This window comes from Microcebus murinus, chromosome 17, assembly GCF_040939455.1.
Source record: "Microcebus murinus isolate Inina chromosome 17, M.murinus_Inina_mat1.0, whole genome shotgun sequence".
NCBI lineage: Eukaryota > Metazoa > Chordata > Mammalia > Primates > Cheirogaleidae > Microcebus > Microcebus murinus.
The window spans coordinates 50,490,401-50,505,773 of NC_134120.1; the positions used below are offsets into that span (position 1 = coordinate 50,490,401).

The 15,373-nt window shown below is 35.9% G+C and overlaps 1 protein-coding gene across 7 annotated transcripts in view; it reads right to left on the bottom strand.

Annotated features, from left to right (window-relative positions):
- Positions 1–15,373, bottom strand: part of DLGAP1 (DLG associated protein 1) — an 882,341-nt gene that overhangs the window by 769,322 nt on the left and 97,646 nt on the right. For all 7 annotated transcript variants that reach the window (XM_020282327.2, XM_012745935.3, XM_012745931.3 and 4 more), the window contains exon 2: positions 3,383–3,548. The gene's annotated coding sequence lies outside the window, so the exon portion shown is untranslated. The remainder of the gene's footprint in view (positions 1–3,382; positions 3,549–15,373) is intronic.

A 15,373-nucleotide genomic window follows, 5' to 3' on the forward strand; every position in this document is an offset into this window, starting at 1 on the left:
GGTAGCTTTAAATTAAACTGATATGATTTAGAGCTCTCTCTCTCCCTCTCTCTGAATTTCTTAGTGGTGTAACTTTGAGCATGTTACTTAATTCCTTGAATCACAATTTATCCACAGGTAAAAAATTTAAAAAAATAGCTGGCCTTACATCACAAGGTCATCTCTAGAATTTCCGAACAGATAAAATTCTTGGCATGTGGTGAGCACTAAATAAATACTACTTCCCAAGTTCGTAAAATTAAAAACACAAGATTCAATACTTGGCAATATGCAATAGCTCCAGAGAGATAAGTCTCTTCTGCTACCCTAATTTGGCAGTGGACTATTTCTAGAAATAGTAACACTGGGATCACCTAAAACAGAATTCCCGAGCTTGATTTTGCTTGCATTTTAATGGAAGGCAAAGAGGTTTTTTTATATTAGATTTTTTATTCAAATTTTTGAACTATAAAACACTATGTTCAAGAATAAAATTAAAAATATATTAAATGTTTGGATAAACACTCCCAAAGATCTTACATTTTAAAAATCGGAAAAGAAATATTTTACACTACTAAGACTGAATGGTTTCAAAATTTTGTTTTCTTTTCAATAGAAGCAGTTTCTTACTTTGTTCAGATGGTCTAATGCTACTTCGTTGCCCACTCTGAAAGACCATATGGTGTACTTACTTGTAAATGCTTCAATGAAACAATTTAATTACATTGTTCTTGTCAAGAATCTGGCTTAGGCCAAGATTACATAAAAAGGTAAATTAGCTCTATTGAAAATTTATTTTTATTGTGTAATACTACATATACTATAAATCTTTAGATGTATATCTAAAGTTTTGACATATCATTCTCATTCCTGCTTGCTCATACTATTAACTTATTTTAAGAGATATTGGAAATCAACCTAAAAATGAAGAATATCAAATGAGGAGAAAATTTTTAAACAATTTTATTTTATAGTTTATAAGAATTCATAGAGAACATTATTATAAACCTTGGTAAACAGCTTTGCATGATCAATATTAAATCTAAATATGAGAGGTGAAGCCAGAATATTTGGTTTCCCCCAAATTTCAAACCCAGTATTGTACTCTGGTGAATGCAATCTGTATCAGAGTTGGACAGGAAGGTTGGATCATGGAATCAAGTTCTAAGTATTCAGAATCATGGAAGTAAGACTGAGTACAAAGTCAGACAAGTTAGATGGAGTCGGTAGTAGACAGTGGTAGCATCCTGATGCCTCAGTATTTCTTTTATGATTTTACAGGTTCAACAGGTTGGGCCAGCAGTTTAAAGTTATTAATAAGAAAAAAAATAAAGTTATAAATAAGAGTGAAACAGCTTAACTTTGATATTAAGAATCATCAAAGTTATAAAATTTCCTCTGCAAAGGATCAGGTCTGGGAAGTTTTATAAGCAGTTGTCCTTGGAGATAATTTAGCAACATCATGACATGAGATCTATGCTTAAGCTAAATATACTGTGTTACATGGGTACAAAATGATGATGATAAATTATGTTTTCAAAAGTTAAATAGTACTCTGAGATTTTGGATATATTAATATTTTATTTAAAATTGTACAAAACATTCTGTTTCAAATTTCACAATTTAAAGACTAACGGTAGCAATCATACCAAAGATAGTGAAGAATGTATTTAAGAAGAATAATTATAATGATAAGAGTGGTAATAATGTTAGTGGTAGTTAACATGTGTTGGGTCCTTCTGTGCCATGCACTGTGAATTATATTATCTAATTTTCACAATAAATATTCTAGTGTTCCCATTTCAAAGATGAGAAGATTGAGAAGTTAGGTAATTTATCAAATATTATGATATTAGAAAGTGGTAGATTTGAGATGATAAAAATTAAAATATTAGTGAGCTCTAGGAATATAATACATGTCAGATTTAAGACCTGAACACACATACACACACGTACATATACATATATATATATATATATATATATTCTTGAAAAATATAGTAATGTCTTCCCAACTATGATTTAAGGAAAGTTCGACATAGTAGAAAAGTTTACAGGTGATAAATTTAAGTCCTCACAGAGAAAATAGTATTAAGGTCACTGGTGAGCCTACCAAGTCCTTATAAATATTTGTATAATGACTTAACATAATATCTATTTATTGAACACTTACTGAGCGCCAGGTCCAGTACTAAGCATTCTTTATAAATTAGCTCATTTAATTTCACAACTACCCCAGGAATCATGGCCAAAAGATGGCAGAGACAGGATTCAAACCAGAGAAACCAATCTGTCCCCAGAGCTCATGTTCTCAGCCAACGTGCTATGACCAGGGGCATTTACACACCTTCAATCTTCCCAGTTTCCCTTTACCAGGCCTTGCTCACTAGGAAACTTTTGGGGTATCCCCTCCCTATATCATCCACAAAATACTTCGAAAGTTGTTACACATTGTAGATGAATATGCATTTCTAGAGATCTAGTCCTCTGTTTAAATATTCAATATGTTTTTAATTTATGTCTCAGAGGTACTGACTCACTCTAGAATCTCAGGTCTTTGGGATGCAGAATAACTGTTATGCTTGAGAAGGAAAGACTTTGGAAGACCTGTATTTCTCAATACCCATCCACTCAACGTAAGTTCATGTCATGGCCCAAGCACCTATTTTCATCCTTTAGTTTCTGTCTTCTTGGAAGTCCCTGGAATGCCCTTCTAAGAGATGCAAAGTCTTCATCACATTGCTCATCTTCTTCATCTTCCCAAGGATTCCCTGCAGTAATTATTCCTATCCTGCCATGTGATTCAACTTTACTTTGTTTTCTGAACCCCCGTTTTCTGTTGTGATGATTGAGCTCGACAGGAGTGACTAGTAATTTAGTATTAATACATTGGAATAGAACATTCTGAAGCTTGAGAAAAAGATATGCAGTAGTAAACATATATGCACTAGCAGTACATGAAGGATTTGCAATATAGATAATCACAATAGGCACGCTTTCATTATAACCAATTTCAAGGACATAGCCTCTCCATTTTATAGTTATTGATTTTATACTGGTAGAAACAACATAGATTGCGGCAATTATAGGTTTCATAAAACTGTATTGCAGTTATAGTGTAAAAGAAGAATGTTTGTCATGAAATTATATGTGCACCAAATGTTAACTCCCTCTACTTTACATGAGTAATAAAAATATCTTCAAATACATCAGCATGTGCTTAGCTAATAACACACATCTCAATTAAGGTACCGATGCCTTTTTGTAATAGCCCACTGTTTCCCTGCTACCATGGGTCTTCTTAGTTAATATAGCTTTGCAATTTATAAGGCAGAAATATTTCAGAAGCAGTCATGACATCACATATCATCTGCAAACGGTAAATATATTTTCAAACTCTTACCCAGTCTCAGTGGGACAAACGTAGTAGTCTTCTTTGGAAGAACTCCACTAATCTGGGATTATTTTGAAGCAAATTGGATGTACACTGGTCCTTTCAAGGAAGTGTCCCAGGGAAAGGTCTATGTGTTAATCACTTGAACAGGCTCTGGAGCACCACTCACAATGTGCTGAAATACAGAAGAGGACAAAGAAGGACAGGAACTGTTAACAGAGCTTCATTATTACTTTTTCAACATAACTTGTACATGGTAAACAACATGAATAACAGCCTTAGTCTTATCTTTTAATCAACAGTTTAGAGGCAGGCAAACCTAGTCATCAAGAGTGTAGCCTTTGGCTGGGTGCAGTGGCTCATGCCTATAATCCCAGCACTTTAGGAGGCCAAGGCAGGAGAATCACTTTAGGCCAAGAGTTTGGGACCAGCCTGGGCAACACAGAGAGACACATCTTTACAAAAAACTAATTATAAAATTAGCCAGGTGCAGTGCTGGGCACCTGTAGTTCCAGCTACTTGGGAGGCTGAGGTGGGAGGATCCCTTCAGAGACAGAGGAAGACCTTGTCTCTAAAAGAAAAGAAAAAAAAAAGCATATCATTAAATTAAAAAACAAAACAAAACAGCATTCTGGGTCAGATGGCCGAGCTTCATGTCAGAGCTCAGTCACCTACCCTGCCTCTTTGGGCAAACTATGCTGGTCCTCTGTGGAAGGTTGTGAAAAGAATAAGTTAATACCAGTAAAATGCTTTTAACAGTGCTCAATAAAGAGTGATTATTTGATCCTTTCCCTCAGGAAGATAGAGAGAGGGCCCAATTATAGAACACACAGTGTAAAACACTGGGTTGATGCTTTTCAGAAATTATCTCACTTAATCCTCAGATGAGATGTTATCATTTCTGTTTACAAATAAGGAAACTGAAAATCAGGTAATTAGGAATTTGGTAAAGTCAGACAACAAAAAAACAGTAGAGTTGGGACTTAGGCCATGTCTATCTGATTCTCTGGCCTCTTTCTAAATGAATCAGTTGGTTAATTTCCACAAAAAGAAATTTTTGTGATATACTAGGATTGCATTGTTTCTGTACATCAATTAAATGCTTTCATCAAGGGAAATGAGAGAATAATTAATAATATAAACAAATTAAATTTCTAGCTAAATAAATGCATACAGGAGGAAATAAAGATTAAAGTAGAAATTAATTTAGAGAATCCCAAAACGGTAATTATTAATAAATCAAAATCCTTAATTTTTCAAAAAACTTAATAAACAAACCATTAGTAACCTTGACCAGGAACAAAAAGAGAGAAGGCAAAACTATACAAAATAAGAAATGACAGAAGAAAGTAAATATTGAAAAATAAAGGTGAATTGAAGTAAAAATTATAAGGGACTATTTTATACACATCTATGCATACAAGTTTGAAAATCTAGATAAAAGGGATAATTTTGCAGGGCAATACATACTACCAAAATTCACCCCACTAGAGACAGAAAGTTTAAAGAGATCAATTTCCATACAAAAGATAGAGAAAGTTATTAAGGATAAACATCATAAAAAACGACCAGGTCCAGATAGTGTCAATATCTACAAAACATTGAAAGACCAAATAGTCCTAATACTCTTCAAATTGTCCCAAAACACTGGAAATGAGAAATAAAATGTCTGATTCTTGTTTATTAACCCAGTATAATGTTGATACCTAAATCTAAAAAATTTTATTCAAAAGAAAATAAATCTATAGGCCAATATTGTCTATGAATACCAACACAAAAGTACTAAAAGAAATGTTAGCAAACATAACACAATGTCATACTAAGAAAATAATGCACACAACCAAGTGAGATTTATTACAGAAATGCAAGGTTGGTTCATGTTAGGCAATCTATTAATAACGTACACAGTATGATTATTTGCATATATTCGGAAAAGCCTTAATGAAATTCAACATTCACTCATTGTAAAAACACTCATGAAAATAAGTGTGATGCACATTTTCTTAACATAAAGAAATATATATTCCTCAGTCCTAAAACTAGTACCTTAATCAGAAAACAGTAGAAGCCTTTTTACTCAGATCCTCAGATCGGGAATGAGGGGAGGATGCCCAGTATCTCCACTATCATTCATTATTGAAAGTACTAGCAAATGCAGTTAGACAAAGTCAATCAATCAATGGTATTAGAATTGGTAGGAAAGGTAAAACTATCTCTACTTACAGATGATAAGGTATCTGAAAAACACTAAAGAATCCATAACAATACCATGTCAACAATAAAATAATTTAGTAAGGCATCTATACTGAAATTCAAAATGTTAAGGCCTACTTGGGGTCATGTAAGTATATATGGCTCAAGGTATGCACCAGTTCCCTGGAGAAGTTGGCCACTTCTTGAGGAAACGGGAATTGATAGCTCTGAGTCCTGGGGATGTTTATCCTGGACTTCGTGGACTGCCTAGGATTGTTTATCCTGGGCTGTCCAGGAATGTTTACCCTAGGCTCATGCCCAGAACTGTTATACGAGATCAGTCACTATAGGCCCCGGCTCCTGGCCAGATCCAGGACCTCACGTGACCAGAGCATATGCCTTTTTGGTGCCAAAGCCTTCCTTTGTTCAGACCACTATATAAACAGCACAGAAAAGCCCCCAGGGGCCGCCATTTTTTCCTATTCAACCTCTTGGCATGCCTACCTGCTTGATATCCCAGCCTGTTGCCTTCACCACTGCCTGAGAGACTGCCCGCGAGGATTAGCCTCCCTCCGGTGTTGAGATCACCTGTGATGATCAGCCTCTGGTGCTGATAATGGGGTCCTGGTGGTATGATTACTCTTTTGTGTTCTTCCCCTGTGGTACTTTTCTCTTACTTTCTCTCTTTTTCTCTTCCCCCTCAATAAATGTAAGTAAAACTGGTGTGGCTTGTGGTGGTGTGTCCTGCGGATTGAGCTTAAATTTTAAAAAAGTCTGCGCACAGCGACTGATAAAATTAATTATCAATACAGCATCAGAACATGAAATTAATATTCAGAAATTAACAGCCTTCATGTACACTGAATTATAATTAAAAATTACAACCACACTGAAGGAGATGGAAAGGAATAGAACCTAAGGAACTTTGGGAAACAGTATCTTGTCTATGTACTCCGAGGTAAAAGAAACATTGTACACTCATACTGTACTCTGGATAAAGATTTGTTTTCCACAGTGATATGAAATCGCAATTATGGAACTACTTTAATGTATACGTGAGAATTGAGAAAATAATGAAATATATCGATGCTAATGACAGTAAGGTTCCTGTATGTTAAAAAGAGGAGTCACAAATCATGGATGGGATTTGGCTAGAATGAACCCTGTGATGCTGATCTATAATCAGATGCTTCAGTATGGACACAGGATTGTGTGTGTGTATTCACTGATATGAAATAAATACAGATGTGTGCACACATGTGTACATACAAACATATTTCCTAACTCTGTCAATCGAGAGAAGACCTAGAAGCAATGGCAAAAGGGCAATGAACACACCTAGCACTCAGATCTTGTCTTCCAAACACCCTTCTCCAATAAAAAGAACCAAAAGTCCTTTGAAGCATGGCTGATTTCAGTGATGAGCAGAGATGAGCAAAATGAGGAAATGGAGCAAGATAAGGCTACAAGATCGTGCGGTGCCAGAGAGTAGGCATGTGCTCAAAATTTGATGGTGCATCAAAAGGACATAGGAACCAACTGGAAGGAGCTGCCAATGACCAATTAATTCTAGAATAAGGTGAGCAACAAACTAAATAATGATAACAATGAAGTTTATCTCATGGAATAAAATAAACATCCTGAATTCATACTACAAATAAGTATTTAAATGAATAAGTAAGGATAAGACAGCCCATCCTCGGACTAGAATTCAAATTAATAAAGAGTGATGGAAATGAAAAAATTACTACCTCACAAAAATCAAGGTAACTGTTTTACAGGCAAGAATCACTGATGGAGGCTAAACTTCATGGGCAAAAGGTATATGAGAAAACAGAATACCAGCATAGTCTCAAACTATCTCCCCATAAGACACTTACTAACTATAAGGGGAAAAATGTAAATTTATAGTGGAGAAAACTGAGGGACTCCACTCAGTCAAGTGGTCAAACTTAACCTCACCAGGAATGAGATGCAATGACGTCATGTACTCCTGATACGAAGCTCTGAGAAGGTAAATCATAGCTTACAGGGTATTCATGAGAAACTGAATAGCCTGAATGTAACCATGAAGAAACATCAGACAAACCAAACTGAGGGACATTCCCCAAAATGACTGGCCAGCACCCTTCAAAAATATCAAGGTCAGGAAAGAGTAAGAAAATCTAAGGAAGTCCCCAAGTCAAATGAGAATAAGGAGACATAACAAGTAAATGCAATATGTGATCCTGGATCAGGTCCGGAACCAGAAAATGATGTTTGTGGCACAAATTCGTAGTAATAGAGGGTAGAATGGGGGTTCCTGGGTCTGGGGTGAGGAAGAAGGGGAGATCTTGGTTAAAAGGTACAAACAAGAGAATAAAAAGAAAAAAATTGTGATATATTTATAAAATTGACTGCTCTGCAGCCATAAAGATCACACTATTGTTACATACAACATGGATCAACACCACAGAGATCATATTGAGGAAAATATCAAGAGAAAACAGTATATCATTCCATTTCTATGAAATTCAAAAACTGGTAACAACTAATTTATGGTGAAAAAATTCATTACAGTGAGTACTTCTGGGGGTATTAATTAGGAGGAGTGACAAGGGAGGCCTTTAGGCAGATGACAATATTCTGTATCTCTATATTCGTGGGGGTTTCCCAGCTTTATTAATCTGTGATGTTCACCAAGCTGTACATTGAAGAGTCATGTGCTTTACTGTAGGTAGGTTTTAAATACTGGAAAATTAAGAGAAAAAAATTTCTTGGATGTACATCAGTTTTCACAGTTTAAACACATTATCAATACATTATCAGACAGAGCTTTCCAAAGGATGTAAGTCAAACTAAGTATTAACTTCTGAGAATGTATTTCTTCATAAAATATCAGAAGAAAAAAAAAAAACAAACCTTTTTATTCTTCAAAGCCTTTCCTGAAAAAGTATGCCTGGATATCTGTTTACCACTTTGCAGGATGAGAAAAGATAATATGCTGAGTTTTGCTACAAATGCTAACTATTCTATCTGTTCAATGTGTTTATTTCCTCTCAAAAAGTAGAGGGAAATATTAGTTACTGGATACAATAAAGTTTAGCACCCTGCGATATCATAGAAAAATATTTTTAATATATGTGTACCAAACCTGATTATTTTTTAAGGAAAAAAACAAATTAAAAATGAGACCTTTGGCCGGGCGCTGTGGCTCACGCCTGTAATCCTAGCTCTTGGGAGGCCGAGGCGGGCGGATTGCTCAAGGTCAGGAGTTCAAAACCAGCCTGAGCAAGAGCGAGACCCCGTCTCTACTATAAATAGAAAGAAATTAATTGGCCAACTGATATATATATAAAAAATTAGCCGGGCATGGTGGCGCATGCCTGTAGTCCCAGCTACCCGGGAGGCTGAGGCAGAAGGATCACTCGAGCCCAGGAGTTTGAGGTTGCTGTGAGCTAGGCTGACGCCACGGCACTCACTCTAGCCTGGACAACAAAGTGAGACTCTGTCTCAAAAAAAAATAAATAAAAAAAAATAAATAAAAAAAAATAAAATAAAATAAAAAATGAGACCTTTTATTTTCCTACACTAACAAAATGCCTCTAGCTAAATAATGGTGCTAATGCAAAACAATGTGTTTCAATTTTCCTTAACATAAAAGTAAATATCACATTTTCCCTCAAAAATTGTAAAATTTCTAGAATTTCCCATGTATATCTACTCCAATTGCTGACATTAGTCAATTTGAAATCCCTTAAATTGCAGCCAGCTAGCCATGAATTTGTCCCTGGAAGTCTCATTTTTAAACACGTAAGTAATACACAGTCCCTTTCCTTGAGCATTTTATCTTCTATTGGGGAAGATAGAGAATTACAATGTAACTAAATCCATAATTAACCCATGAAACGTGAGTACCAGTCACACAGGTATTGGTTTCAACCAATAGATGTGAGACATTCAAGATCCCTCTTAGTCTCTATACTACCTGCATGGCCTGTAATACAGTGTCTAGAATGTGGTCAGACTATCTATCTATCTATATTTATCTATAGATATTTTTTTTAATTCCAAAGGCAACACCTTTAAGACAAAAAAAAAAGGTTAAATTATAATCAACATCTTCATGAAAAGAAGCCTGGGAAATAAATTATACAATTCATTTCTTTAAATAATAAAATAAATTCAGCAGTTGAAATATGTTCAAGTTATCTAGAAAATATACTTATTTATAAGTCTTCTGTTCAACAACAGTGCTGGTAAATGAGGTGTTACTATGTGTACAAAGAAAGTCATTTACAGATCCACAAACACGGGACTGCTGCAGGGGGACTATTTGGGTAATCATTTCTCCCCTAGAACTTTAATAGAATTTCACAATATACACATACTTTTGTCCATTATATTGTAGAGGTCTTCTTTTTACTTCTTTTCTATGCTATTCATACAATAAATAAAGTGAATTTTTTTCCTTCCTGCTGCCATTATCAATTTTTCCAATTGAAGGTTTGATCTAATTACCAAAGAATTATTAGAACCCAGGTAGTGGCATGTCATTATTTTACTGATTAGTGCTCTCGAGAAGACTTTGGAATTAATATAGGCCACTCTGCAGAAATAATGACCACTAAAATCAGAGTCCCAACACATACTAAAATGAGCACACAAATATGGTCCATTTCTTTAGGAGTTTAGCAAAAAATGGAGAGGTTGACTAAAGTAATCTGCAGAAAGCACAGACAGACCTTGTATTGGCTCATAACTGTAAGAAAATGCCACCTTAGCAGTCACTCGATTCTGCCTTTATAATTCTCTGACAGTGATGTAAGCACCACAGAAAGGAATATTAAGGTAGAATTACATAAGCCTTTCTTCAACCAATTGTTAGTGTGCTTGCTGTAGAATCAAACACTGCCACAGGCTTCTAGTGGCTGGCAACTGACACTGTGGAAAATGTCACTGGGCTTTGCTACCTCACTAGCTGTGCTCCACAGAGCAGAAAATTAAGCTTGACATATTTGGAAGAGGAGTTTTCTGGTTTGTAAGAATTTATAAAAATAGCTATATTTATCTATTCCAGGGTCACATTTGTAAGTTCTTAGTAGCTCTGAGATAACTAATTTAATTTTATTACACATGCTAAAATCTTAGATCACTGGCTCATAACTTAATGTTTTCTTAGGAGATTTAATTTCTGTTTAATTTCTGTTTCTAAGTTAAAAGATAATTAAAATGATGCACATACACACAACACAATAAAATATTTTTGACTCTATGGTACCTGAAAATAAACCAAGACATATCAATATCTAAAACCATCTATTTCTGCTTCAGTTAATTCTGATTCCTTTTGAACAAAGATAAGTCTGAATAGGAAATCATTTATCAAAGTATTAGAGTTTTACCGTCAACAAATTATACTTTTTGTACGAACGTGGTGCTACAAATGGAATAATTGATGTAAGTCATACGAGGCTCAAATTTATTCTGTTTATTTTATGCCTTTTGTTGGAACTATACTAAGATTTACAGTTAATAACTTTCCTCTAGTAAGGAGTTTCTTTAGACATATTTCAAACATTTAGAATCATTTTTCTCTGTGTTAAAAACAAGTAGTTTTGCCATAAGAATCATACCTCACAGATTGCCCTGCCATGCTTAATTTACAAATCTGAAATAGAACTATGAGGTGCAACAGAACAAGATCATCATTGAAGTCAACTCGTCGTCGTAGTACTATTTCTAGAAAAGTTCACACAACTTTTGAAACAGCATCAAGCCACTTATTAGAATCACTCAGAGGCATTTGCTAGCTCTATCAAAACAAGGGCACCCCTCTCTACCTCTTGCCAAATTTCTTTCTTACCCGACTCTGCCTGCTGCATAATGCAACCTAAAAGGGGAGAATCACATCAGCCTTCTCAATTCTATCTACAACATGACAGGTCCATTCTACTACACGTGCCAAGAACTCCGGCCTTCAGAGGAAAGTGCTCCCAAATCTCCCCCTTTCCTCAGCATCTTACCCTTCATTTCTGTGCACACATCATTCTCATCAACACTACTTTCTCTAACCTTGGCTTGAAAAGGCAACGCTCTGCCTCCTTAAAGTCCTATCAATGAAGCTAATAACAATTACTCAGCCCCTGCTCAGTGAAAGTCACTGTCCTACCTGCTATGCAGGGCACAGATAAGCATAGGACATGGAGGGGCTTGCCTTCAACAAAGACGCGTGTCCTGTGATTCCTGTTCGTTTGCTTGCTTGTTTTATAAATTAGCCCCTGATGCCTGAATCTCCTTCATCTGTAGCCATCAAACAACTCCTCATCCACTTACCTACACCTGACATCTTGACTTTTCCATAAGCTTCTCTTTGAATTGAGAAAAGCTAGTATTTCCCTACCTGCAACCACCACCACCCAGAATTCTGCACTCACTCTTGCCTATGCCCTTAAAATACACACCAGTGACCAGCATTTCATGGAAATATCTTAGTCTTTACACTTATATGACTTAATGCTTGCCCACCGATGATTTTCTGCATACGAGTCTCCATTACTTTTGTACATGTGGTTGGAAATTCCTAGGGAGGAGGAACTGCTTGTGACTTGACACTAACACACACAAAAGCCCTCTGTGAGTATGATGATTATCCACATGGATTACAGACGTTCCTCACTCACTCCTCCAAAGTCTTCCTGGGCAGAACTGCACATCAAAAACCTATAATCACATACAGTTACCACGTGCAAGAAAGCCAGTACCTGGGCAACGATTCTGGCTCCCAGGAAACTCTTTGGTTTTAAAGGATCTGTTATAAGTCAGGAATTTACAGCATGTAAAATACAAGTCTCCACGCACCAAAGCTTTCTGTCTTTTAACTGTTCACTCTCTGCCTTCAAAACATCAAGCTGTTCATCTCCTGTTTCGTTTTGCTTTGTTTTATCTTGCTCTTCCTTTCTCTCTAAGTCCCAGGGGATAAGTTGGCTTTTAAAGGCTTCCCATTGAGTGTAGGGCAGTGAGTCACAATTCCTTGACGATCACCCATCCCACACTGGCGTGCTTCAAATGACCTGAAGTAGCTACAGCTGTTTAGACAAGCTCTTACAAGGAGCTTCGAGAGATAGCCTCATAATGAGCAAAACAACCACAACACCGGCTCCTTCTGGTTCCCAAGAGATTGCAACCTGCATGTGATTGGCAGTTTTAAGGTCTGGCTTTCTCCTTTATGAAACAATTTCCTCCTCATTGTAAAAGGTTCTCCGCAGCCTTTTGCGTTTTCATTATTTTTTTATGATGAGCAAATTTTGCTTAGAGAAAACATTATTTTCAGACTGAAAATGAAAAGTATTTTGTGTCTTAAAAATGTGGAAATCTTGAACTAGTATATTTTAAATATATATATTTAACTATATAAAATACAATATAAACACATATGATATATAAGATATAATTTATTTATATATGAATATATGTTTAAATATATAGATTTCCCCATTCTATTTTTCAAGTATTTTTTCTTTTTTGTCATGAAGTTTAATGTTGGGCTAAGCAGTGTTTAATAAGCTTGTATCAACTTTTAGGCACTTTGAAATTACATATTCTCTGTCCCCTCTGACCAACAAATCAATAGATACACAAACACAAGAAAGCACATTTATAATTCCTAGGTCATTGCTAACTAGCATAAATTTCACCCTAGAGGCTGAGTAGGTTTAGTGGCCAGCCGTGTACAGCTGAGATGAATGAGATCTTCAGGCTGAGGCATAAACAGCATGCTGAGGTATATAAAAAGCCAACTGGCTACTGCCACCACTGTTGCCAGGTACGGGAGTTCTGCAACAAACACATGCTTGCTGCTGCTGGGGCTCAGCCCAAAGTATGGTGCTTGGATGTGCTGAGTACTTTGAACTCAAGGACACTGGCAGGGCCTCAGAAGCAAAGTCTCTCTCTCACCTTCCCCTGCCTTTCTTTCTCCCGTTCTTTCTCCTGCAGGCAGGCCATAGAACTAGAATTTCTATTCCCCAAGATGGGTCACAGAAACTAGATCCCCTCTCCCCCAAAGCCAGCCATAAAACCTAGGAATATTCCTCTAGCCTTCCCCCACCTTTCTGTGTAGGAGCTGGCCATAAAGAAATTCTCTGGCCAACCTCATCTTAAGAACCTCATTCCAAAAGGTACAGTGCCCTATACCCAGGAGGAGGGAATGCCACATGGAGAGACCAAGAAGAATTTGGACACACAAGCCCTGTTGAGTTCCCCCTAGGCTGTCACCATTCGATCGTTCCCTTTTTGTCCAATGACATTTCTATATGGCTGTCCATCCTTCAACAAACCTCATTAAAATAGACAGTTTTCCCTTAGTCTTTGGGTCTTCATTTTCTGAAGGCTCTCATGTCACAGAAAACTTTGATTAAATAAATTTGATATGCTTTTCTCATGTTAACCTTCTTTTGTTATAGGAGTGTTGGCCAGAACTCTTATGGTGGGCAGGAAGGTAGCACAGCTTCTGCCCCCTCTCTGCCCTTCATGTCTGTGGGTCAAGATTATCTTCACACCTCCACACCCACAACGCACAATACACATCCATGCATGTACATGTCACAACAGCCACTCAACGTTTTAAAATATAGTCTGGGTTTTTAACAATCTTCGAGCTACCTAAGAAAATATGAGAGGTATAGGGAGCCTCCTGACTTTTCCTGCAATTACTCTCATCTAAAAAAAGAAATCTCTCTCTATGCACACATCAGTATGGCTAAAATAAAAAGACAGTGACAACACAAAATGCTGGCCAGTGGACACCCCGGATCACTCACACATCACTGGTGAGAACGTAAAATTGTATACCCGTTCTGGAAAGCACTGTGGAGGTATCTTAAAAAACTCAGCATGTATTTGACATATAACCCAGCAACTGTACTCTTGGGCATTTGCTCCAGAGAAACAGAAATTTATGTTCACATAAGAACATGTACACAAATGTTCATAGCAGCTTTACTCATAATAGCCAGAAACTGAAAACAGCTGCAACATCCCTCAACAGGTACATCTGTACCACGGCCTGCTACTAAGAAATAAAATGGAACTATGGATACATGCAATGGTTTGGGTGAATCTCAAGGGAATTATATTGAGTGTAAAAAGTCAGCCCTCAATGGTTATATATTATAATTATAATTACATTATATAATTATATATAATTATATTATGTAATTATATAATTACATTATATAATATAATTATATATTATATATAACATATATAATATAATTATATATAATATACATTATATAATTAGATAATATAATGTAATTATATATTATATATAATATAATATGTACAATATTATATAATATATAATATAATATATATAATCTTATAAGAATATAATATATATAATATAATAATAATATAATATATATTATATAATACAAATATATAATATATTATATAATTATAATCCTATTAATATACTATTATTAGAATAATAAAATTATAGAGATGCAGAATAGATTAGTGGTTGCCAGGGGTCAGGGATGAAGAATGTATGGTTTTAAAGGGATAGCGCAAGGGAGACACGTGGTTATGAAGAGTTCTGGGTCTTGATTGTGCTGGTGGTTACACAGTCTACACTGTGATAAAATTAAGTAGAACACATACTCCCTCAACACAGACACGACTGCAGGGATCACTGGCGAAATTGTCATAATCTCTGTGAATTGTGCCAATGTTCGTTTCCTGGTTGTGATATCGTGCTATAGTTGTGCAAGTTGTTATCTTTGGGGAAAATTGGGTTTAGAGTACATGTGACCTCCTTGGACATTT